Source organism: Ptiloglossa arizonensis, chromosome 10 (assembly GCF_051014685.1).
Source record: "Ptiloglossa arizonensis isolate GNS036 chromosome 10, iyPtiAriz1_principal, whole genome shotgun sequence".
NCBI classification, from domain to species: domain Eukaryota; kingdom Metazoa; phylum Arthropoda; class Insecta; order Hymenoptera; family Colletidae; genus Ptiloglossa; species Ptiloglossa arizonensis.
Window position 1 is genome coordinate 7,956,933 of NC_135057.1, and position 27,870 is coordinate 7,984,802.

The window sequence follows — 27,870 nt, forward strand, 5'->3', positions numbered from 1 at the left end:
ACGGGATGTTTATTTAAGTAGGTATCGAATTCGGGACTGTTTTTGCATTTTCGTAACGAAGTTACGTAATTCTTCCCATTGTACGGAGAAAAGAAAGTTTGATAATTGTTCACGATAGAACAATACACGAACTGCGTGAGCGAAAAGATGGAAAGAGTGATTTTGAGAAATAGTCGCTGTCGGTCCTGTACGATTGTTGAAGTTAGCAATCCTTCGTGTATTAATAATTCAATAGGAAATTCTTGTCTAGTTAAATATACATACAGGGTCTGACCTAGATCACCGACAAAGAGACAGATAACTCGGAAAATTATATAAGTATAACCTGGGGATTTGTTATTTCAGTGTTACCTAAACTGAAAAGAGAAGCATTCGAATAAATGAAAAATTTACGAATTTTTACAACGTGAGAACATATTTACTAATTTCTATATAAGATACGAAACGTTAAATATAAATCTAGCAATTTTTCCCGGAAAAGCTTCGCTGGTGTACAATAATATTAATGTCAATAACATATCAATAATTATTCCATACAGAAACTCAACATCTAAAGGTCCTGACATATATACCTCGATATCAGTAATAACCTTGATACACATAAACCTAAATATCGATCATTCTACGATAAATTTTCACTCATTTTCGTTCCCTTCATATTATACTTTACTATCGGTTTATGTATAAAAATTCGGACACCAATAATCATTCCTAACATAAACCCAATATCTAATAACCATAATATATATATAACCTCTGATGAAAATAATTATTCCTTACCTAAACCCAAATATAAATAATAATTTCTTACACGAGCCCAAATATAAATTCCTTACACAAACCAACTATCCAATAACCCTAACATCCGTAAACTCAAACACAGATAATAATTCCTCGCGAAGACCCAATATCCGATAACCGCGATATCGTTAATTATTCTCCGTCGATCGTCCCGATCGCCGTATTCCCGTTGTTATTCTCCTCATACGTTACCAATCGCAGCACGCAAATATGACGTCTCGTATCCACGCGTTAAAAGCACTTACTGCAATAGACACTGACGACGCACTAACGGGCACAACGCGTCCGAGCGACCGTGAAGAGCGCGACACAGATCGTTTTCAAGACCGCGCGATCGAGGACGCACGCGCGCCGCGGAACAACGTTCGAAAACTGGCGGCATCCGGGCGGCGGGAGTCGTAGCGCGCGCGGGGCGCGTCTTCATACCGGCGACGAGAAGAAACAAACAAACGAACGAAACCCAAAAAAAAAAAAAAGAAAAGACACTTGCCGCCGTGAATCCTCTCCTCCTCGCGCCGCCGGATATCGTTTCCACGGGAACGACCGCCAAACGAGAGCCGGTGATTACCCAGGGATAACCCGAAGACACTGGGGAACACTGTTCACATTCGCGTTCCGCCAATTAGCGCGCGGCCGCGCGTGCGCCCCGCCGCTTTTTCGACGACCGCGCAACAACACAACCGCCGAGCGCCGAGAAACACAACACGCGCCGCGCCGCTACCGCCACGAGCTTTTTCGCTCCGACTCGAATATTTCGACTGACACTTCGACCGTGAGGAACCCGACTACTTGGTCCCAGTCAGTACCCCCCCTCTACGCCCTCCCGCTGCCGTCTTCCGGCACTCGACATCGTAGCAAGCATGCGTACCGTTTGTGTTGTGTTCGCGTACGCGATCGCTCGACGACCAACGACGATTCGACGAATTGTCTCGCCGGGGATCACAGCGGGGGGCTCATTTTCGCGGAACTTTTACTCGACCGTTGAGTTTCGAGGCCTTCGCGCTCGATGGACAATTTTACGATGAATTTAGGCACAACCGTGACGGAGATTTCAATGCGCGAAACGGACAGGGTGATTCAGAGTTACTTCGGTGGTAAAAAGAAAATGGTATTTTCAGTATCGTTTGTAACAAGAACGAGACACTGTCTTTTATTCGAGTCTGTGGGAGTTTATCCGACCAATTACTACTTTCGATGTACGATATCGGAGCAGTTGATAGAGCAGGTAACGAGGTACTGTTCGATGACGCGGAAGCGACGTTTCTTTCATCGATGAGGTCACGTTTCTTGCGGACGACGATGACGGAACGAAGATTGATGTATCGAAGCGTTACGTCGTCGGTGACTTTTCTAGAATTCTTCGAGTGATCGATTTTGCTAATTAACAATACAGGGAACGACTCTGGGTCTTCGATCGCGAAATCGAAAGATCCTGGTGAACGATCCGCTTGGTATTCCGATCAGTTTCGAATTTGGAAACTTTTTAGTTCGCGGTATCACTTGCACCAACGACTGTCGAACAGATTCACCGTTTTATACGCGCGAGACGAAAGCTCGAGACGGTTTGTTTTCATCCTCGAAGTGTCCTCGAGTCCAGCACCTTTCGTCGAATTCGAGTTACTTCTACTTCGACGACAGAACACGGTCTAAAGACACGTATCCTTCGAGTGAACAATTCACCGATAGTCTCTCGACAACCAGTTCTTCGTATTCGAAAACCTACTTTCTAGTTCGCGGGTATCAGTTACACCGATAGATAGGATTCGTCTTACACGAGATGAAAGTTCAAGATGAACTCTCATTGTTCGAGTCACTGTTACGTCCACTACCTCTGGGATCTTGTACTCCTGCTACGACGATAGCCGAACACTGTACACCGTTAACGTATCCCTGTCGAACTCACCGATAGTCCCCTAACAATGTCCTCTCGCTACTTGGTATCACTCCGTACACGAAAACTCGAGAATCGATAGTTTCTGCACCGATTCGAACAAAGTCTAACACTATACGGAACACGACCCTGGACCATGCTTGGCCAACTTCAGTGCTCCTCGTGTTATGGTACACGAAAGCTCAAGAACCGACACTTTCTACTCGAATTCGAACCGAGTCGAAAACACGATCTTCGGACCACATTTGTGCTATTCAGCCCGGACAAAACCCGGCTCGCGGTACACGAAAGCTCGAGTACCCGCACCGAAGTCACGTGCTACTCCGATTCGAACAGAATCCAATAAAATACGGAACACGATCCCTGGACCACGTTTGTGCTCCTCGTCCCGGACGAAACCCGTGCACGAAAGCTCGAGACACTCTATACTCCAATTCGAACAAAATCCAACACTGTGCAAAACACGATCCCTGGACCGCGTTCTCCCGACTCCAGCTCTCCCGGTTAAAATCCGCGTCGCGGAGAATCCAGAGCGTCAAATTGGAGAGCGGCTAAAGAGTTCCGCGTTGCGTGTCGGAATCACCGTGCTCCATCCACGAGTAAAACGAAACCGCTCGTCCTCCCTCGTTCGCGGTGGCACTCGCGCGATTCCCCAAACCGTGTCGCAACTCGTCACCCTAGTCGCGGTCTCGCGACGTCACTTGCACCATCTCGCGACGTCAGTTGCACCACCTCGCGACGTCACTTGCACCGGCCCAGCGACGTCAGTTGCACCGCCCCGCGACGTCACTCGCACCGCCTCGTGACGCCGGGCGCTCGGGGGTCACGACTCGTGACTCGCGATCCGATCTCGCGACGGTTAGCGGGGATCAGCTGATCGTCGCGAAGACTCATGGAAACGTGTCTCCTCGTACAAGCCCTCGATAGACGAAACGCGATCACGAGGAAACGGAATATTTCCCAAGGATCCTCTCCGCGCGAATATACGGTCCAGGTACCCGTGTGACTCCATCGGTGGCGCGTCCGTGCTTGTTTCTCGGCGACGACAAGCCGGAGGCGGCGGCGGCGTCGTGGCAGCGTCGTGACGCTCTATCGAGGAACGGTGGATGCCAGCGGGCGATCTATCGCAGGAGAACGCAAGGCATGAGTGCGGAACGTTGTGGTGTGTACACGGCACTGTCGTCCGTACCCTCGCCGGGGCTCCGTGGGTTCCACACTCCAGCCACCGTGGCGGTTGTTCCACGAACGTACGTGTGTCTATGCATACGTTCTCGCGCGCGTGTGTATACGTGTGTGCGTGCGTACCGCGAGTGCACACACGCGTTCAAGCGACCGTGTACGTGTGTCGAGCGCACACCCACGTGCGCGGCGTTCGTGTGCAACGGAGGAGGGGCAGCGGAGAGTCCCAGCGAGGCTGGAAGGATGAAGGGAGAGAGACACGGTAGATAAGAGATAGAGAGATCCGGAAGAGACAGGTAAATGGCGAGCGCGAGTGGAAGAGAACACGACGGACGAGACGATCGCGGTTAGAGAGGGAGAGAGGGAGAGGGAGAGAGAGAGAGACACGTCGAAGAGGGAGTGGATGTATACCGTGAGGGCACGACGGAAGGAAATTAGAGGGACGGAGAAGGATCACGACGCGATGAATAGAAGGGATTGTGTGCACGCGGCGAGAAGGAGAGTACGGGGAATACGAATCTGGATCGCGCGACACAAGAGTGGTGGTGGTGGTGGTGGTGGTGGTGGGAGGGATCGTGTTCCGTGAATCGGGAGGACTTGCTTTTTCTGGTCTCGATAGCCCAGGGAGATGGGACACGTGCTCGGGGTGAACCTCGGATAATCTCGGAGAGGGTTACCATTCGAGGACCCTTCTGCGTTGATACAGCTCAACGCGAAAGGAAGTATATTTTTGGCCGGACGAACAACCATCCGTGGCTGGTCCTACACCTGATGCGTCGGATTAACCGAGTCGAATCCGCAGCATGCAATTACTTGACAATTTATCAGCGCATAATTAGTTCCGAGAGATTACCCGATCGATGGAACGAGTCACGTGGTAGGATACGCCGGATAAGTCTTATCGGTGGATACCGAACGAGGGACGATATCGATCTCCGCGGGGAAACTATTGGTATTAATAAAGCCAAATCATTGCCCGTTCGAGGGTATAAATTTACGACCTTAAAAAGATACCTCGTAAGGTCCGCCCGAAGTTTATCGATCGAAATGTTTCCTATACTCGCAGTATTTCACCGTTATCTACCATGGTTTATGGTCTCTCCGGGGAGAGTGCACGGTGAAAATTCCGGTGGGAGGTATCGAGGAGGCACTCGAAGGTCATCTTGAACTTTCCACGCGGTATCGTATTGTTTTCCAGAGTATTCGATAACTTCCGGTAGTGTCTAATAGTTGTTTTCACGGTTCGACGACCTGTGAGAACCTTCAAGGTCGACCAAGGTCGCATAACTAAACGTTCGCGTCGATTTGTACGAATTGGAGACTACGAGGTACAGATGCAAACTCGTTCAATCGTTATCCGATCGAAATGATCAACAGAATCTTTGTAAGTGGACGAATTCGATACAAAGCCGAATGAAAAGGTAAAGAATTCGGATTTGCTTCTACGAACAATGAGAAGTGTGTATACTCGAGTTAAACCTGCTAGATTCACGAATAGCATCCTTTGGAGCGGACCGAGGGGGGCAAGAATTCGACTCGGGCAAATGGTCGACTCGCCGCTGCGTAATTGCACCGCGTCGAGTCGCCGCGACGCGATAAATAATTGCCAGGAAACTTCAATCGCGTTTCGTCCGGATTGAAGTGCCATTGTTCTGTCGGCGATATTTAAGATAAGCCGAGATAAGTCCGAGTGTACAGTGTACCCGTTCGGAGAAGCAACGAGGGAACCAAGACGGTGGGGGAACACGTCGTGGATTCGTTTGGCGAACAAGGGGGAGAGGGTACGGAAGAATGATGGTGGCGCGTAGAATACAGAAGGAACCCGGGGGAGAGAAGAGCGGAATGCGAGGTGAAAGAGAAACGAGAAGAGAGTGTGGCGGATGGAAGAAGGGGCAACTGAGGGAGGGGTACGCGGGGGGTAGGGTTGGCACCGAGTAACGCTGGTTCGCGTGCTCAAAGCGAATCTTACAAATCGAGAGTGGATTCTCCTCCGCGGATGTTAGCTTTTGAGACGAGTACCCCGATGCCATTACTTTCGCAGCGGAACTGTCGCGTGAAACTTGCCCGTAAATTCTTCTGTGAATCCCGAAACGCACCCGAAAAGGAAATAAGGAAACGTGCTTCCTCGTCTCGTGCCCGAGAACCTTTACAAAGGGTCGAAACAACGCCACGGTTTCGCGCACTCGCGAAACACGTTCGAAAAGTAAGCGTATCGGAGGAATGTCCGGGAGGATCGCGCGAATGTATCGAGAATACGTGTGTTCGATTATTAATTCGATCGAACGTGTTTGAGGAAATTAAATATAGATGTATCAATGGAGGAGTCGAGGACGTTCGAAGGTCAAGTTTGCTTTTCAAGCAAGTGTTTTGTGATATTTTTATATTCTTGTGATTTTTAATTTTGTCTCGTTCCTGACCTTGAAATCTGTCCTTGACACCTTCGTTTATTGATTCATCCTCGTGACCTTTGTCTACCCCGTTTCAACGCGTGGGATCTTTCATCGATACGTTGTTCTTTCCACTCGTGTGATGAATTAGATTGATTAATAAACGGGACAGAGTGTTTAGAACGAGAGGGGAATTTAAATATACAAAGATGTAGGAATGTATCGGTAAACGAAGGAAGTATTCGTTAGGATCGTGAAGCGCGGGGAGCTAAAGAAGAATTAGACCGATCAACGCCAGGGACTGTTTGAAATGAAAACATACAGACAGCGTGATTTATTAGGTGGAGGTAGACGATACAAAAGAGACCCTAGCACAATGAGTACGTGACAAAGAATGAGTAAGTGGAACATGGGAGTAACGATACTGGCTCGCGTGTACAAACGGAGCCTACGTATCAGAGATAGAGTCCCCCTTTATTTCTTCTCGTGCTTGCTCTCCCCCTTGTTTCAATCTTTGCTCCGACTACGTACCCGCCCTCGAATTAACTTAACCTTTGACTCGTAGTGGCGAACCTTCCCAGCTCGACGTGAAAATTTACGCCATTTCGTTTCACCGAGAGATTATCCTTCATTATTTGTACAACGCGTTCGAACGCATCCAAATTGGAAAGTAAAATATTGTACTCGTTAAATTAGCTCGTTAAAACACTCTTTAAGATACTTCAGCTCGGGAGATATTCTGAGTAAAATGTTTGAAAACATTGCAAATGCGAATTAAATATTTTCAAATATTGCAGATAGAAATAAAATGTTTGAAAATATTGCAAGTACCAGTAACGTATTGTAATGTATAAATACGAGTAAAATATTTTAAAATATTAGAAATACGAGTAAAACATTTTAAAACATTAAAAATACGAGTAAAATATTTTAAAATATTAAAGATACGAGTAAAATATTTTGAAATATCGCGAATACGAATAAAGTGTTTCAAAATATTGTAAATACGAGTAAAATTGATCCGTTTAGACGCTCTTTAAAATATAATACTTCGGTTCGGGAAATTTTACTCGAAGAACGTTTGTAATTTAATTCGATGTAGGTTACGGAAAAAAAAACGATAAAGGCCGCGGAACACTAATACGGAGAATAATCGCAGAAAACGATATTCAATTACAGTCGAACTACGGCGTCACGAATCTTCTACAATAAACGCGTATACGCACGCAATAAGCGGTTTACGAGATCAATGACTCACTGATCAAATTACGCACCCGCATTAACTGACAGGGAATTAGAAGATCATCGAGGTATTATGTAACATCGAATTAATCCCCGTTAAAGCCCTTTGCCTCTCTTGGTCGTACAAATGAAATTGCTACACCTACGCTTCGTTTCCCAGCTAAATCGCAGGAATTACCGGGGCTCGAAAAATAAGCTTCGAGCTTTTTCCTCGAGAAGGGTACCATAATCAACCTCCGTGAGCGCACCTGGGAATATAATTAATTAATAAACATTTCTTTCCGAGAATTTCGAAATTGCGGACACACCGTAGCTGCGGATAAAAATTTGCAAAATAATGCGACGTAATACCGAAAGAGATCAAAGGTTCCAACATATAATAGGTATTCGACTCTGTAATTTAATATTTCTTAAATATTTTCCCAGTCTATCTAGATCATTCGTCGTAGACGCAATTACGGTATCGAAGTTGATTCGTCGAAGCGCGGAACGAAGTAACAACGAAAGAGAATAATTACAACGAAGGCAACAATTTAATTGGCCACTTCTTAGAGCGTGCACGGCATCAAACAATTCCTAACTGTGTCAGCTTAGCCTCGTTCGCGCGACGAGGCGAAAGTCACCGCGGTGGGAGTAGCCAAGCGTCACGGAGTGGGTTGACAGGCGTCACGGAGGGCGTTAACAGGCCTCGTGGTGGGGATAGCTTCTCCGTGGCCTCGAGCGGCCAATTGATCTCGACGCGACCCCGCTGCGTTGAAAACACTCGAACCATAAATCGCACGAAATACAAGCCCAATGAAAATACGTCCACTCGAAATAAAAGGAACCAATTTTTGACAAAAAAAAAAAGAACTAACCACATATTGGATATCGACACGTCGATGTGTGGAACTCCAATCGCACCACGAGATAGAATACATCTCGACGAATTAGAATACATCGAAAACAAATCGGCGTCGAAGCGTAAAATAAAATATGAACAGAACCAAGCGGTCGAGAAAAAAAATTCGTTCGTGGAATATTCCACGGCGAACGTTCGCATAAATTTCCCGAAAGCTTGGGTCAGAAAATTAAAGGTAACGCCGCAAAGGTCGCTCTTAAGTTCCCGGCGATTTCAACGCGGAAGTACGCACGTGCGCGATACGTACCGTGCCGGTTTTTGTAACGAATTCCGCCGCATCTCTCCTGCCTTCCAGCGATGCGCAATTGCACTCAGCGCGAACGTGCAACAAAAATGCAAATGCGCGCGATAATAACGAGGCGACTGTCGCGAGTGCCGAGCCATCGACGCGAACGAGAACCTCCTACAGAGGTTTCAACCGCCCGGTTTCTTTTACGCGAGGAGAGAATAAGAGGAGACGGACTTTGTCCGAAAAGTGGAAGAGGGTCTGGGCTTGAAAAAGGAACGGAAACAAAAGAAGGATTCGCCGCTCGGGGGGTCGAAAAGGATCCACCGAAATAATAAACCCTCTCCAACGCGAAAATGTATTCTTTCCGCGCCGGCTGGCAACGCGAGAAAAAAGACTCTGGCCACCCTCCCTGCCTCCCTTCCCTTACCCTTCTATCCCACCGTTTCTTCCACTAGCCAGACCCAAACCTCTGCACGCCTCTTCTTTCTACCCCTTTTCAGGTTTCCACGCGTTACGTATCTGTACTCCGTACTACATACCTCGCGTTATTCAGTTCTTTATTAACCGGCGGGTTAAGTAGGCAGCAACGTTACCGCGTCGACATCCATTCATACGTAATTCGGTTTTTTCAAACGCCGTAGTTGAACCTCCGGTTTCGCGGGTTTCGTGGAAGTGGTTAAATCGTGTTATATTTTACCATTGGAGAGTCAGGAAGAAAAACAGTGGTATCCTTGGTACGATAATTCCCGCTTTCGAGTAACAATTTTCCTTTGTCTCGGTTGGGGACGATACTTCGATTTTGGCACTCGAAAGCGGGTATTGCAGGTGTTCCTGGATCGTGATTATGATCGTTAAGTATCTGACGAGAAATGGAACAATATTGCGAATGTAAATGAAGAAAAGACAGTCGAAAAGTATAGTATATTGGAAGATAAAATATGATATGTAAATAATTTAAATAATAAAGCTACCGAGGAGATGGAAATATTAGTATTAGTATATTGGAAGATAAAGTATGGTCGACATATGAATAATTTAAATGATAAAGCTACCGAGGAGATAGAAATATCAGTATTAAATATAAAAAGTTAGGTATATGTTTTTCATATTTCGAAACGAAATTTTCACCGAATGGACGACAATATCGTTACACAAATTGTGCTTCCCTTGACCGTAGTCTTTTACCTATCGCCGCTCGATATTACCACAAGAAACCTCTGTATGAATAATTTCGAAAAATACAAGAGACAAAGGAACACTTTGCTGACTGCATAGTTTTTCCACCCTAAACCATCCTCGTCCATGCAGTTTCGAACGCTTTAAAATGCAGAAGCACGACATCCCCGTCGTTACTTTCATACCCCATTTCATTATTCAAAGCACGCGCATATCATTTCACCGAAATTATCATTTTTATCAAAACTAAACTGTACGGGCGTCCGTAGTGTTAGATACCGAATGCATGCATCTGAACAACAACCTCTACGATGTTCCCGTTTCGAGGCGAGATAAAATGCGAAATAAATTGCGCAAGGAGGAGAGCGCTCCGGGTAATAAAATATTTACACGATGTAGTCCAGGGACGATAGAGTTGCGCTATCGCGACTGAAACGAGTCCGAATGGAAAAGGGTACCGTGGAATAAAATTCACACGTGTTTATGCGAAATTACACAAGCCTCGGTGCACCGGATCAATTTTTTATTGTCAGCAGTTCGGGATAATTGCTTTATTATCTGGAATCGTTGCGTTCCGTTCCCGGAGGGACGGATACGGGGCTCCATGAAAACGCTACGAGGGAAACGTTCAGGATCTTATCTTCATTCGCGATCTTAACGCCGAACATCGTCGTTACAGTTTAGATTTCTTCCTGATCTCGCGCTGTATCGCCGGAACGAGCATCGTTGGAACAACCATTCCCGCCCCGACCAAACGATTTTTCCGCCTGCGGCGTAAAACCGTAAGAACGGATCCGACGAACAAAGAAAGTAAACCGGCCGCTCGCGGATAACGAGAGCCGCGCGAGCTCGGTACCGACGCCATTCATTTACCAAAGAGGCGAAATCGTTCCCGAACTTCGTACCGGAACTGCAATCCAACGTTTACGCGGAAAATCGTTCGATTCGTCGTCGTTGTGTACCGACGAACGCATTTCCAAGTGGCGATAAACACGAGAACTTCGCGAGTGTTCAACGCTGATCGTTTTTAAGAGACTAACCGCCATTCGACACTAGATTCGAGAATAGGATTTCGCACGAGACTGTTCGAAATCGCTTTGCGGGGAACAGTTTCGATTCACGGTGGATTTAATCGCTGACAAATGAAACGCGTGTACCGAACTAGGAGCATGTCGATCTTGAACAGCGTAGCTGGAGAAATGGCTTGATTTTCGTGTGTGAAGAATGGGAGAAGGGAGTGTAGGTGGAGTGGGAGGAACAACGTGTGTGGATATCGTATTAGGTGTAATTGACAAGGCTGAGTGTCTACTAGCTTGTTCGAAATCAGTGTAGTCGGAAAAATACGTTGAATTCTATGTATAAACTGTGGAAGTGTACTTTCCGTCGGAGTGAGGGAAGTTACGAGTGTAACTGTTGTATTGGTACACCAGGTGTAGAATATAAAGGTGTACCTAACTAGTTTAAGAGTTTACAAAATAAAATAGATGGGGTGGAGCTTGAAAAATTGAACAATTTGTCCATCGAAAGGTTTTTCATTCTAAATAAAATTACACTCAAAAAAGTAAGTAGTATAAAATCTTTAAGGGTTGATTTCATCCTCTTAGAACGAAATTTAGCACGAAAGGAACATAATTTCGCGTAGTTTTTCAAATTTTTCAATTTTTAAAATTGCCTAGGGTCTCTCGTAAGAGAAACATTAGCGTTAATCGTAATTCGTGACAAATAAAGAAATCCCCCCGCCCCCCAAAAAAAAACAAGTACAAAGGAAGCAACGACCAAAGCGAACGCACTATCGCAGATTACGCGCGATTTCTTAGCACCGTGGCCACACCGAAACCCGAAAACCGAGTCCAATAAACCGTGCACGGTTTCACGGATGCGAGCTCAAAGTACGTGTTTTTTAAGAGGGACCGCGTCGTTCCGGGGACGCGGATTCGACCGTGGACCGTCGCATAAACTCGTACGAAATCACTTTCGGATGGAACGATGCTGATTTACCGGGGAAAACGGCCCGCGAGTGAAACAAAGACGCGACGATGGAGAGGAACATCGACGGGAGGAGGAACGCGGACGCGAAACACCGTAACCTCCGGCTTGAGGCCCCGAAAGCTTTCGTTTTGATATATCGCGGACCGTAACCTCGAGACACCGTCATAAACGACGAACGACGTTTATGGGACCGCAGATTTCGGTGCACGGGGCTGGAGAACGGACGACTCGGTCGTAACTTCGAACAGTTCGTCGAGCGAGACGGTGCGGAGCGGAGCGGAGAGGGACTGACACAAGAGAGGGAACTTGCGAAAAGCGCGATACCGCGCCGGTAATGAAAATAAAATTACACCCGCGTTGTCAAAACGCCGCGCGAATTTGTTGAGAGTGCTTCGCCGGTGGTCGGACAAATATTGGATTTCGCGTGTCGCGGGCCACTTAAAGCATTACGCTCGCATGAAATATTGCGGCGAATGTGGAGCGCCTCTTTGAGCGACGTTTAATCACAGATAAAATTCTGCGCGGGAAAAGCTCGCGGTGGAGAGGCAAGGGGGGGACTTTTACGGCTAATCCGTGAAGAAATTACCCAGGAGGGTGCGTCGAAAAATTCGCGATCAAGAGACAGACGGGAGATTCATCCTGGGACAAATCTCCAAGCAACGAGCCAAGGTACATTCTTCAACGCGTTGGATTACGAATTCGAGAATTTGTTACATCGCGGAACCGAGAATTAGATTTTGCAGTGGACACCGGTGACTATTGAAACGGACACGTACGTTGGTACGAACGTCGCGAATAAACAATTTTTGCTCTTCGATAGATGTTTCGCATCGTACGAGTAAAGTCCACTGGGTTTTTCTTTTCCAGAGATGTTCCAGAATAATTTAGCGGTTCGTGGACTTGTATATTCGAACGGGGTGAAGTACAATGGAATTAGACTCGTGGAATCACTCGGGGGTGAATTTACAATTGGTCTAAACTTGCGGATGATAATTTTGGCGGGGGTGTATAATTTCTTTTTGAATTGTCATCGTTGGTACAAACGGAAGATTGAATTACCTTCTGGCGGTGAAGGGATTCGATTAAATTTATATAAATGTATAGCGAACACGACAAGATAATAAATTGACCGAGCAATCCGTCTATCGATTTTATCGCGATTGCCAGCGTTCAAGCTAGTAAATCACACTCGAATTATACGCGAAATGCACGAAATTTGTACCGACGTCACGAAACCTGTATTAATTATCATTTTCGGGGCTCACACGTTCGTGTAAACTCTAACTGGGTTAACCACCGATTCCTTCCGCGTTGTTTTATTCCATAGTGTTTCGATTCGATATTGCGAAAAGTACTTCGAATTGAAATTGAATGGTTTCGAGAGTAGGGGCACATTTTCATATTATTAATTTTTTTGTAGACGAAGACGCAAAGGACTCGCGAAGAAAACTTCTTTTAATCGATACAATTCGAGATTCTCTAGAAGAATCGTTATCTTAGGAAATATTTTTATTCTAATGTTACTAATAAACCATCCATAGCTCCTACCGTTGCTAAATATGATAAAATATTACCCAATATGTTAGACAATATTCTTTACAAAAACAATCGTTACTTCCTTGATTTCGAGAATTAAACTTTTACTGTGAACAAAGCTAACATTTGCAAGAAAATTATAATTTTGTAACAGTACTTCGATTAAAATATCTCTCGATTCTACTATAAAAAAAAATTAAAAAAACTGATCTTTACAAGTGTTTCGCGTCTTCACCTACGAAAAAATTAACATCAGAATACACCCCTCTCGAAACCGTTCAATTTTTAACCCGAAACATTTTTCGCTCCCGATAACAACAATACCGGTAAATCAAGTGGGTAATATCAGACGAGACACTCGCCACACTCCCTCCTTCTCTTCGAAGAGAAAATATTTCCGAGTTGTTCGGAGTTTGCAAGTTTTATCGGACCTGGTAAATCGAATTCGAAACCCGAGAGAACGTTCGTTCGTACGAGGAATCGGTGGAGCTAATTCGTGAGAATGTACTATACCACATATTCTCTATTCAGGAAGTTGGCTAACGATCAACGTGATCGAACTATGTTTCCCCGGAACGTAACACAGTGAACTACGCTTCTCGTGGAAAACACAATGGGAACTTTTCGATAATGTGAAAAATTGAATCGCGACCCAGCCCATCTGCCATCCAAGTCAAACGATGATCGAAACGTTGGAACATCGGGTGGGTCTCGTTCGCTTGACAACGCGTTAAACGTCTTGCGGACCAGGAAACGACGATTGTCATTTTGATTGTGAAAAATAGTTCCGCGGAGGGCTGGAAACAGGATGTTTGCGAGCGGGCTGGGCGCCGGTAAACAGGACGTATTAAATAATCCAATTTATGCGTGGCGCAGGGACAAGAAGTATGCTCGCCCATTGAATATGATAATATTATTTCGTTCCGTCCACGGCTCGCGTCGCGTTAATAAAAATGATCGCATAAATTACTTACTTTACAACAGCAATGGGTAAGTGTTTCCTCCCAGTTTACGTACCTGAAACAATAAAGTATCGTGTGTGAGCCACGGACGTCCAAATCCTCTGGACAGCGTTAATTATAATTTACACCCCTTTCCTCGTATTGTGACCGCGTTTCCACGATGTACGGGGTGGAACGAAACACGTATCGGAAAATTTAACGCACGTTTCCGTATTTTATTCCGAAGATCCGGTTTTTCGAACCTGTGCAAGTAGCAAATTATCGTACCTTTGAAATTGAAGTTGGTGTGCTATATATTTTGGTTAAAAATAATTTCGTCGTGGAAATAAGGCACTTGATAGTGTCTAATAATAACGAGACATTTGTACGATATACAGTGTGGAAGAAATAACACTGTTGATAACAATACCGAGGGATTGTAGTAAGAGACAGGTAAGAATTTCATTAACCAAAATCTGGGAATATTCCAGGCTGGAAACATCGAGTAAAAAGTTGCAATGTACTATATTCGAGTTCAATTTTGAAGAATAATCCATAGAATATAGTAGTTGATATTGTAATAAAAGTAGAAATTTTCTGAAACTTTATTGGAAACGATGCCTCGAGCATGAAGGGGTTGAATAAATTTCAGTAGGTTTATTACGTTTTTGAAAAGGGGAAACATTAAGGGTCCAAGTAATTTTCGGTAGGCTTGCTATTTTTTAAAGATGTAATATTACAGAATTTAGTCATTTTTCACATTTTCGTTACTTAAGAAAAAAAGAGTAAGGAAACGTCGGGGGGTTGAGTAATTTTTAACACTTTTATTACTTCTCGAAATTACATTTTTCGGAAGAAAGTAACTCGACATCGGGGGATAATATTTTAACCGATCCCTCGTTCTAATTTTCTTCCCACGAGTAATCGTGGTCGTTGATTTTTCTCGGGAGCGGTCGAAAAGTCGATCGACATCGTACTCGCTTGCACCGTGGCCGGACGAAAACCGAAAAAGGGACGAAGAAAACGTCGCGTTGCAATTCGAGCCGACTAATCGAGACCAGGATCTCTTCTTCTTCGAACGACTGGTCCACCCACCTCGAGAACCGGGCGAGGTTTACGGTGTCGCTTAACGTCCAGAATCCTTTACATTTTTACGACTGATTTAAGTGTCGCGGACCGAGTTACCTCAAGGTACTCGCTACGCCGTGAAACACCGTAGCGTCGCTCGAAACTCACGGACAATACCGAAGTTTTGTATTTTTAGCAAAAACGAGAGCCCCGGGGCCGACCGAAAGAAAATAAACGCGGCTCGTTCCTTTAATGGCGGCGGGTCCTCGTCGAACAAAAATTCACGGGAAAATGGAGTTCGATTCAGGGGACCGACCCGCAAAGAACGCAAACAATTTCGAGATTAATCGACATATTTTCGAACAACTAGTTTCATCGAGTATCCATACGTATCGCGAACTCGAACAATCGATCGAACATATTTCTTCCGACCCATCGCGGTAGAATTTTGATCAAATTTCCAGCCAAGCGATCGAGCCGAAGGAAAAATAACAAAGAATCATTGTTCGTTGTCCTACGAACCTTCCACGTTTCGATATTGATAAAAAAAAGAAAACCATCCCGTAGAACCGTATCATCCCGTGGAAATTTCACTCGAAGGGGGGAAAAATGTATTCTCACCCTCCGGGTGGATCGAAAAATCAAGCAACCCCCGAAAGTGAGGGAAAGGAGAACGAACACGGTGTTCGTCGGAGTGTGAGCGGAGAAAGAAAGGGGGAAAACGAGCGGAGTAAACGGAATAATGAGGGGGGGACATCTCTTTAAACTTACCCTTATCTCGTTCGCTCCCCTGAAAATCATGAAACGTTTAACCGAATCTCCCCCGGTGTGCTTTCAATCCGGGCGCAACCTCGGGAAACGTTTTCAGCTCGCTGTGTTATTACGCTGAAGATCTCCGCGCGGACCGAGAAAGAGCCGAGTTATTTCCCTTTTTCCAGGTGCCTCGGTGGTATTACACGCGCGATTGCCCGACGAATCGGAAACGAGATCCAGCGAGAACTCGCCGGTTTCCGGTTAACCGTGGGATCTCCCGCAGTTCTGGTAAACGGTGCCGCGGATATACACGGAGTTCCCGTGGTAAAACCCGGAATTAGAATTCGGTCTAAAGCAAGATAGACCACCGTTACGTATTTTCTTCGACCACGGTTTTTGTCCCGGACCTACCGGTATCGATCATTCCCGCGGAAATGTACGGTTTCGCGCGTGTTCAACCACCGTTTCGCCGGTAGCCACACCAGGGAGTTACTAAACGGTGGTCTTAACGCTTTAAGCGTGTCTGAGCCCGTTCTGTTTACCTTTTTGCGACCACGTTGTACGATACGGTAGAGTCGAGCTACTCGAAGCTTGCGTCGCGGGCTGCAATGAAAAAGTGGGGAGGAGGGGAAATTTTGTAAGAAAGGTTAGCTGATTGTAAGAAAGAAGAGGGGGAACCTAAGAAGATGGAAAATTTTGTGAGAAAGGTTAATCAATTGCGAAAAGAATGTGGAGGAACATTCGAAGATGGAAAATTTTGCAAGAAAAGTTAGCAGATTGCAAGAAGAAAGGTTACGTTTTATTTATGTATATTCACATTTGAAAAATTGTCCATTCTGTTGGTTTCTATTCGAATGAATTAAATTTCATATAAAAAAAAATGATTGTTCCATTATTTGAGAATTCTTTCATTCAATCATATTTACCTCTTAATTAGTACAAATGCGGGAGACTTTACTAAATCATGGAAATAGGTTCGACTTCACAGAGAGTTTCAGGATTGAATGGAACTCTTTAAGAAACGCTGCTTTAGATATACCACCTGAGAAGGTATTTTTCAAACGATGAACAAAAGGCGCCTTTGACAAATAGAACATCCAATTGTTCATCTCGCTCCTTATTGTACTTCATTGCCAATTGTATCTTTCGATGGACTGTGCAACGCGTTGCCTAACAGTGGATTTACGTAACTCGCACAATTTCAACTAAACGAACGTGACAAAAAAATATTGCACTCTGGAAAAATGTAATACTGTTCAAAAAATCGATTCGAAGACCCACAGTTATATATTTACGTACATGCATCGATGCGACGAATAGTATACACAAAGTGCATCGAGTGCACTTTACATAGCAATCGGTGCATCGACACCCCTAAAGGTGACTCGGATGAAACTCTCCGAAGCTCGTTCGAAAAGAAACATAAAATCTCGCCTTTCCTTTCTTCCCAAGAACCCTGATGCGTCAATCGTCAGCTTTTGCAGCCGTACGAGGACAATTTTCAACCGAGAAAATTATCCACCTAACAAGTTAACTTAACCGTTTTCGAGGGGCACGCTACAACGTCACGTTGTCCCTTCTTCAACCAGGTTCTTATTTTACACGCGATTGTTTCACTCCGATTAGTATTCCACCTTTTCGAGAATTGTTTCTCCGTTTGAGGCATGATTATCCAATTCGCCTTAAGGTTCTTGCTTGGTGCGATTATGATCCCGACTTATGACAGAGAACCTCTCCTATCCACCCCTTCTTTATTCTTCCTTCGATTTTCTATTTTATCATGACAAGACATCTCTTCTTTCTCTCTCTCTCTCTCTGTCTCTCTAGCTCTTTTTTACTCATTCTCTCTTTCTATGACTCTCTACCTAGCTCTTTTTACTCATTCTCTCTCTCTATGACTCTCTACCTAGCTCTTTCTTACTCATTTTCTCTCTGACTCTCTCTCTTTCTCACTTTTCCTCTTCCTCGCTCTTTTTCCTACAAATTTTCTCACTCTCTCTCTCTCTCTGAATCTTTTTCTTCCTCCCTCTTCAGCTGATTCTTTTACTCACTTTCTCTTCTTGACTCTCTCTCTCTCTCTCTCTCTAACTCCTTTTCTCACTCACTTTCTCTTCCTGACTCTCTCTCTAACTCCTTTCCTTCCTCACTTTCTCTTCCTGACTCTCTCTCTAACTCCTTTCCTAACTCACTTTCTCTTCCTGACTCTCTCTCTAACTCTTTTCCTTACTCACTTTCTCTCCTTGACTCTCTCTCTAACTTCTTTCCTTACTCGTTCTCCCTCTCCATCTGATTTTCTTACTCGCTTTCTCTTCCCAGCTCTCCGACACTTTTTCTTCCACACTCTTTCTCCCCGATTCTTTCTCATACTCGCACTTCTCCTCTCGGTGTCTCTCTTTCTCCCAGGGCCGGAGCCTCGAGGAAACTCCCGAGCTTAATTGAAGTTCCGACCCCCGGCGACGACACGAATTCTCGAAGAAGCTTTCGCCCGTCGACTTTATTAAGGACACCGGGGGCCGTAGTATCGCGCGGGTGTCGAGGGCGCAGGACAATGCCCATCTTTTTTTCTCATCTCTTTTTTCTCTTCCTCCTCTGCATCTCTACCCCCTCTCTCTCTCTCTCCCTTTCGTATTTCTGCCCCATTCGCGCGACGTTCGCCTCTCGCCGCTATTTTCACGAATATAACAAAGAATCACGGCGACGCTATGACGGACGAGAATGGAAGTCGCGAAGAAAACCTGGAAAATGACACTGGGTCAGGTGGCGTCTCTGATTAAAAGTGAGGCCGGCCAAGACGCCTGCGACGAGTCCTGAAGGAAACTTCCACGTGAAACGTTTCTGAGCTCCAATTGTCGCGTCGCTTCCGTGGGAGGGAGGTTTAGGTAACCGGAGCATTGAGGATCGTTCGAACAATGTAACGGTCCGGATGTTTCGCGGATAATCGGATGAAATTTGAATATCACGGAGAAGGAACGGGGGAGGGGATACACGGGGATTTATATATTCTGAACCGTAGAACAACGCGACTATCGGTATTCCGATTATTATTAGAACGCGAGCAGATGGATCGGAAGAGAGACTGGACGATATCTTCTTCGAGAATATCGAGTCTTCTTTCGTATAATTACAAGCATCGTGGCGACGATTAATATTTTCAACTTTCATAAACCGATCGGTGATTCGAGCTGTTTATTACGCGATGTTTTTTAGCACGATTTTGAATCATCTTCAGTGGGTTGGAGATACAATTGATGGAAAAGAATATTTGAGTAGATTGGGATGTTTCGTGGATCGATCAGTTTGTAAATTTTGTTTGTCTGTGTGTAGGCACTTTTAAATATTCTAAAGTTAGCAGTAACTGTGATTAAGTGGAACCATTGACTGCTTGGTAAGATTTAATTAAGAACTGTACAAATTAATCTTGGCGAACCCTTTGACTACTGTACTAGAGTACGTGTAATTATTATTACACACATTGACAATGTTATTTCAGATGTTCGAGTTGAACAGAGCACCGGATGTACCAGTCTTTTAGCTTCTGTGGATAATTCTGTAAGATTATATGTACCCTTTCGTGTGTGTATGTATACGTATATTATTATTAAAAAATACATTGTGAAAGTGATTCAGCAGAACGACTTTTCCACCGCTGGTTAATTCAACAGAGAAGGTTAAATAGGAGCATTAACTACTTCCTACGATTCAATACAAAAATTATACAACGTAGCTGTGATTAAGGAGGAAGTAGTCAATGCTCCTAACCTTAACCGTGATCAACTACATTAACTACTTCCTACTTAATCGCTCTCACTTTGTGCACCTTTTGCATCGAATTTTCGAATACTCCAAAGGGCGCCTGTGTGTTCTCTAACAGTCTCTTGAATCCCACAATATGTATCGTAAAAATAAATTCTCAAATATATGTATATTATTACAACAAAAATTCTTTCGTCTCAAAAAAGACCCAAAATCGTTCAGAAACGAAACGTACACTTCAACGGAAGTGTAATTTCTTTTTAATATTCGGTACGTTTACCATGTATCTGCAAATATTTAAGAACCTCGTCGATAAAAATACGAAAGCAACTAAAAGAAATGAAACAATGATGGGGATATATAATAGCTCGAATGGGGACAATTATTTTTTCTACGCCCACACTTGCAATTTACCCAAGTGTCCTTTATATTTCAAATTTTGAATCCGGCGAACACAGCAGTTCCTCCATCCTCCCCAATTTTGTTATTACCCCTATTTTTATCCGCACCGAGATTAATTTATTCCGCCAACGGACAGAGAAACTGCGAGTGACGCGATTATTCTTCCGTGCAACGGAACCATCGTCGGATTAACGCTTTCGAAGGGTCGCGAAACGGAGCTTTGTTTTTTCGCCGTGACGATTTAAAGTTCGTGTGCCTCGTTACGCTCGCGTTTCGCGAATTCATGCAGCCGCCCTTCTCTCTCTCTCCTCGCCTCGAGCACGGGAAACCACATGGAAAACACACACACAGAGCGGCAAGAAGAAGGTAAAAAAAAAAAAAAGAAAAAAAAAATAAAGGAAAAAATGTAAAGAGAACGGAAGTAGAGGGGGGCAGAAAAAAAAAGGAAAAGACCGGAGCCATTACCACTTGACTCGAATTGCAAAGAACTCCTTCGTTACTCGGGATTCCACTTGACCCAGTAACGAAAGGTAACGATCTCCGATTCCTTCCCGCGAGCACGACCACCGCGTTTTCTTCGCGTTTATTCAATATCTCGCGAATCCTGTTCCCGTATACCCGGTGTGTTCTGTAACACTTTGATGACTCACGTCCAAGTAGAACGAAAGGGGAATTATTGCCCTGGGAATTTCAATTTTGGAAATAATTCTTTCGGAACTTGTCTCTTCGAAGAGTGTTTTTTCTCCGAGTGAAACAATTTCGCCGAATTTTTCCCCAGGAACTGTTCTCCAAGGGGTAGATATTTCACGGAATTTTCAGGGGTAAAAAGTTCCGTAGAGTTTGTTATTTCGAAAGTTTTATTCCGAGTTGACCGACGATGTCACCGAGCGGAGAGTAGACTAGGTTGTAACGCGTAACGATAATATTTACAATATTACGTGCACGTTCGGGTAACGTAGTAAATCACGGAACGGTAACGGGTATGTGTCACGATAAAAAAGTGTACGAATCGAGAACATTTTTCGTATCGATGAACAGAATTTTTTTTTTTTTTTTGCCCCCCTCCCATACTCCGTTGCGCGACGATTTTCATTGTCGTTCTTTCCGGATTCGAAACCGACACTTTTATCGAAACTTTTCGTTCAAACGGATGTGATAACACGAGAACTTCGAGGAAGAGAAAAAACGTCAGAATTCGAACCGTTCGAACCGGAGTCTTTTGAGAGTTTTACGATCGTTTCGATTCGATGCTGCGAACCCTTCTTTCGGCCCCTTTTTCGAGTCGAGCGTTTCAATGATCCAGTGTATTTTCCAGCAAACACTGGATGATATTTCACCGTTAATCCTTTCGGGGCTACGAATTATTTGTAAACGAGTGTAGCCATTTATTTTCGGTGGACTGCGACGATTCTACGCGAGTTTCGAATTTATTTGGAGAATAAATCGGTTAGTTACACCGAAATAGGGAAATAAGACGGATGCAGTTTTGGAATTTATGTACGAACGAGACAACGAGTTGTGTACAGATTGAACTTCGCTCGATGGAAACGATTCGACGAATAGTAGAAGAGAAAACGGATCGGGGAAATTATAATAACAATTAGTCCGTTCCCGCTTCTGTTTTATGCAGTTTTCCATCTCGCGACTTCGACGAGTATCTCAGAAGACCTCGGGACATTAATTAATCCGCAAGAGTGTCGAGGTACGACAGACCGACCGTGTCTATAGCCTGAACAAATTGCCAGGCCGGCGTATCGCGAGTGTACAATGGTAATTAATTAGGAATGAAATAATGATCCGACCGGAGGGAAGGTGAATGACTGATCGAGTTTCCAATTGGGTCGTGGCGCGCTGGGCAGATACGAGCTTTCGTATTATCGATGGAGCGCGCGATGTTTGAAAAGCAGAACGTATGACGGGAGAACGATCGTTCCGATCCACGTTTGATCGATACGATTGATACGAAAAATGATGTCTCGTGTACACGTTCCGTCGTGTGATCGATCGCGAGGCTCTCGAGCGTTGGAAGACACTGCGCGGGAAATTTGAATCGTACTTTGGAAAAGTCTCGTATCGACCACGTTCGAGAGATACAGGGATCGAGATTCCGTGTCACTCGAAGATCGATGATCTGCGAAGAATTTAATATACAAAATTAACGTCTTTGATTATTACGAGTGGAAGAAACCATTCTTGTTGGATGTAACGATGTATATTTACGACGCGTAGTATTTTTGGAAAAGATATATTTGTCACGGAGTTTGTAAAAGAAACGTCGATAGATATGTATTATTTTCTATGTGACGTAGAAAATAAAAGATTCTCTTTTCGTATTATTATACGCAGAGAGAAATACACTTTGTTCCTGGTAAACGTACACAATACGGAGCACCGCGAGATCTCGTTGCTTGAGAAAGAATATCTGTCGGCAATTATGCGAAATAGATCTCTCGAATAATAAACCATCGTACCGGAAAATGAGACGACGAAAGAAACGCGTCTAAAAATTTAATACGATAAAATTTAATGCGATCTAGGTACTAAGTACACGTTCAATTTAATAATACGCGCGCCGAATGTTTAACTTAGAGTATGTTCGAGCTTTTAAAAACATTTCGCTGTTAACTTGGATAATAGAATTTCGATGGTGGGAGCGAATTATTAGGTGAAGTTTCAACTCCAATATGAAATGTTTGCGGGAGTGTGTAGTAAAATAGAATAATGTGTCAAGTGTTTAATAAAGGATCGATAAATTGAGACTCTGAAATTCCGAGAACGGGGGAAATTGATCCAAATGGTCTTTCTTTGAGGAAACACACAGAATTGCATTAATATGTATCAGCTGGTTTGAAGCAATTTAAGCCGCGGGAAGCACTTTGCATAACAATTCGGTCGCAAAACGAGTTGTTCGTATCCTAAGTCGGTGAACGTGCAACCGAAGAAAATTAAAACGACAACGCGACTAATCTAATTACGAAATTAGAAAACGTGATTATAGAATTAGTCGCGCAAGGTTCATCATACTCCCATTTTGTCGAGTTTCATTCTCGATTATCTACACTGAAAAATTTCGAATACAAAGAATAATATCCGAATGAAGAATTCTCTCTCGAAAGAAAAGGTAGGGAATTATCGACGAACATTCCATGTTGGAAGTTTTTATAAATTTCGAAAAATAATTCAAAGAAATATAAGACACGTGACGAATGAATGTGCACTATTTCACGTAACCTATCTAATAGAGCACATCTTCGAAATAATTCTTACCTATACGATAAGATTAAAAATGAATATTATATAACTTCATGAAGGAGTTCTTCTTTTTTCCTTTTTTTTGAGAAAAATCCTAAAAAAATGAATCCTTTTCGAAATCCAATGGTGGAAAATTCCAGTCGCGTTCATGACCAAAAATCGTTCCAATTAGAAAATAAACGAGATCGCGTAAACGCGGAAAGAGCAGTCGAATATCGATGATTTTTCTTTCGAGAGAATGCATAAATTGTTAAACGAGCTCCGACGGAAAATAAGTAAGTATTCAACGTAATGCACCGCAGTGACTCGTGTTCTAAGTCAATCGTAAGAGCACTACTTTGTACGTTCTATAATTCATCTCGTACATATTCAATTTCTCTACCTCTTGTAATACGTTTTCCTCTAGGATCAGAAACGAGTACCATTACGTTCCCCGTTGCAAATGGATTAACATACTCTCAGCAACCCGAAAGGAGGGCACCGACGTTGCAATTCTCGTAAAGAAGCTATGAATATAGCTGAAAATCGTAAAGGAGCTCCGAATATACTTGAAAATCCGACTCGTAGCTACGAGTATACGCGCGGACGTACACAAGTACGTCTGTGTCAAGTGATTCGAACAAAGACAAGAGTTTCTTTAAAGAGCATGTATTTCCGCGATACGAGTGCTTGTGCGCGGAAGTAGGAAGAGCAAGGCTCGAGTACCTTCCACAGACATCGTAGTAAGATTATGATAATCACTTGTCTACACACCGTGCGCGCACAAAAAGAAGAAAACGTACAACGCGTCTACTCCAATTTTAATACGAACAATTTCTCAACTCGCATCGACATTCAGCAGCGTCGAATTTTACAGGAGAGCTGCTGCTTCCATACGGAGTATACCTCGTCGAATTGTCACAGTTTCTCCCTGTCAGGTTGTCGCTGAATTATTTTCAACCTGACGGTTTCTCTCGTTCCCGATGCGTACATCTCAGACATTTACCCCTGGAAGGAATGCGGGTCCTATTCGTCAGAACTGTTAACCAAAGCTCACAGAGATGAGATCTACGGATCGCTATCCAAACAGATAGTGTCATCGGTAGACACATAATCTTCTATGACAACACGGGACCCGCATTCCTTCCAGAAGTAAACATCTGAGCTCCACACTGTACACTGGAAACGAGAGAAACAGTGTGTATCGAGGATAACTTAGTGTCAACCTAATAGGATGATAGGAGGAAATTGTCACACGCGATTAATCCTTATTGTATCGAAGCGGGATCCCTAGAGTAACTCAATATATGTTTCTTCAATGACATTCTGTGATTGTTGGAAATATGTTGCTTACAATTTTTTTATGTGTTTCATCACTGATTGTCAAGGATAAAAAAAAAAGGAAGAAATCAAGTAAAACGATTTTTGCGATGAAATTGAAAACCTACGGAAAATCTGCACGATCTTCTTATATCGTGTTCTGGTATGCCAGTTTCTTTCCTTTTACTTCCCTTGGCAACTGAGTTGCATCGGTAATGAGTCGAGATTGTATCGAAATAGACTAGTAGCACAAAGTGCACCATGCGTGTCTACGTCCAAATGAGTGAGAATGAGTCATTTGATACTGCGATCGCGTCTTCCTTAGACAGTTGTAAGTAGAGTATAGCGTGATTAAAGTCGTTCGAAACCGTAAACGACAACTGTTTGGGTCATGGTGAAATAAGTGGGTCACCGTGGTAGATTTAATAAGTCTCTCACAATTAATAGGATCGATGTTGAAACAGAAATACTCTAATAATAATTAATATAACAACGAAGAAGCTATAATTCTTTAAGAGCTCCCTTTGGTACAGAACATCAGCCATATTGGTACATTAAAGGTTCATATGTACACAGATGCAACTAGAGCAAGATTACTTGTATTCAGCAAGTGTACATCCTCTGCTATAATCTTCAACATTCCTCTAATACTAGTGTTCCAAAAACCATAGACAGTATGGTCAATAATTAATGCAACAACAAAGAAGTAATAGTTCTTTAAGAACTCCTTTTGATGAAGGACATCAGCCATATTGGTACATTAAAGGTACATATGTACACAGATGCAACTAGAGCAAGATTACTTGTATTCGAACTATAATCTTCAACATTCCTCCAATACTAGCGTTCCAAAAACCATAGAGAGTATATTCAATAACTAATGCAATAACAAAGAAACTATAGTTCTTTAAGAGCTCCTTTTGGTACAGAACATCAGCCATATTGGTACATTAAAGGTTCATATGTGCACAGATGCAACTAGAGCAAGATTACTGTATTCTAACTATAATCTTCAACGTTCCTCAAATACTGGCGTTCCAAAAACCGTGGACATCGTTTCAAACGTACCGAGGAGTACGACATTTAATATCTAGTGCTCGAGAATTGTAAAGTCAGGAAGACGTGCGCGAGATCGTGCGTTCGAGCCCGGTGCTCCCACGTATATCCTTAATAAGTTACTTCGTTGTGGCCGGGCGTCCAAAGACGCAGCGCGTCCAACCCCCTACACCAAAGGGGTTGATTACAATGTATGAATATTCAGAGGCAAGTCCGCCCTCGGCGTTTCTCGTTCTTCTTTTTCCCCCCTCCTCCTTCCCCCCGTCGTTATTTTCCTTTTTTTAAACGAATTGCACGAGACGAAACCACGGCTCGGCCTAACTATCTGGCTGCTCGCCGTTCGGGCAGGGAACTTTGGGAAAACCGGCTTAATGAATTCCCGCGGACGTAAAATCTTCGTTAACGCCGGTTTGCGCTAATTAGGAAAAATTAAGGTAGACCGCGGCCCGTGCACGCGCCGCGTTCCTTTTCTTCGTCGCGCCATTGTTGTTGATTATTTTCTGTCTCGAGTGCAGTCGGGCAATTAAGGAGAAATCCGCACCCCCTTTCAGACGACTCGTTGGCTTCTGCTATGGCGATTGGTTCGCGACTGATTGCGGGTATAATCGATAACAATGGACGAGGCGAACGAACTCGTGCGTTCGACGCGAATTGCAATCGTTCGAGAACCTCGCGATGTGTACCACGCCGAGTTGGGAACTATCAACGTGGACGGAGTTCCATGTAGACCCACCCGAGAGGAGGGCATTTTTATGGTATCTCGGGTTTTTAAGGCTCTTCTTTTTCTAATACGCGCAGTTTCGCGAGGATCTCGAAGAATGTTGCTAGAGTTTCTTCAAGAGTATTCCGAACGTTGAACGTCGAAGTTCTTACTTTTTAGCGATACTTCGTTGTCATTTTTACATCATTTCTTTCACGAATGTGTCTTGTTCGGAGGGAATAAAAATTGAAATTAATAGCGAGTCGGAGACGAATCGATCTTTCGACGATGTTGTCTTGTATCATTGAGAAATTTAACCTGCAGTTAACTTTCCATTCTTACTGATATAATTATCGTATTTTAAAGAATACTGACCGATCGTATAATACCAGGTATTTGACCGAAATGTCAATACCAACTAAAGGTTAATTGTAAAAGTGTATTCGTAAATCTAACCTGGCTACTGTCGTGTCACAATGTTGTAAGCAACGAACTAAACATGCATATATAGTGTTCAGATTTCTCGAAGAGGTGAAACAGTCCCAGGAGATGTTCAATACCTCTCACCATGTGTATAACACTCCCTCAGGGAGTCTTCTGTTAGCTCGTCAAAGCTAAAGATCCAACGTACACTAGGAAAAAACATCTCGGAGTATTGCAATAGGAAAATTTCCTGAATAGAATTTCTTGTACTCTTCGAATAAAGATATTCTATTCTCCCTATTCTATCGCCATATCCCCACTACGTGCAGACCACTCCTCCAGGTATCTCTTATAACTCGTCGAAGCTCTACGTCCAATGAAATCTAGAAATACGTGTTGCAGCATTCCGTAAAGAAAATTTCTCGAAAAGAATTTCTTGCAATGCGGAAAGTAACCGAGAATGTTCGAACGAGAAATTGTTCAGTTTCGTTCCTTACTTATCAAACATGAGGGGTTATACGCGTACGCAGTTCCCGGTTAAAATTCGAAGAATTCGTCAGATACGACGGAACTCCGCGTACCAGCCAACCAGATAAATTCGAGCCAACTATTTTAACATACTCTCTCATACACAGTAGCTTTATAAAATTCTTCCCGTGTTTCGCTGGCTGATACGGGGCAGGAGGCAAGCGGAGAAACACGAGACGGCGGTGTACGGGATTCAAAAATACCGGTCGAATTTTAACATCCAGCCACCGTGAAATTCCCAAACTAATTCTACGACTCAAACGTAGGAATCTCCGTTTTCTACCCGCGTTACGCGATGCACGTTGGCAAACGCACGTTAAACACGGAAGTGTGCCGCCAACAAACGGAAGTTCGGAATTCACTC

At 43.8% G+C, this 27,870-nt stretch overlaps 1 protein-coding gene and 1 long non-coding RNA gene across 8 annotated transcripts in view; both read right to left on the bottom strand.

Moving 5' to 3' along the window:
- Window positions 1–1,651, bottom strand: part of LOC143151867 (uncharacterized) — a 119,599-nt gene extending 117,948 nt beyond the window's left edge. For all 3 annotated transcript variants that reach the window (XR_012993449.1, XR_012993448.1, XR_012993450.1), the window contains exon 1: window positions 1,047–1,651. This is a non-coding gene — a long non-coding RNA (uncharacterized LOC143151867). The remainder of the gene's footprint in view (window positions 1–1,046) is intronic.
- Window positions 1–27,870, bottom strand: part of LOC143151865 (dystrophin, isoforms A/C/F/G/H) — a 741,778-nt gene that overhangs the window by 282,689 nt on the left and 431,219 nt on the right. The gene's annotated exons all lie outside the window — the stretch shown is intronic.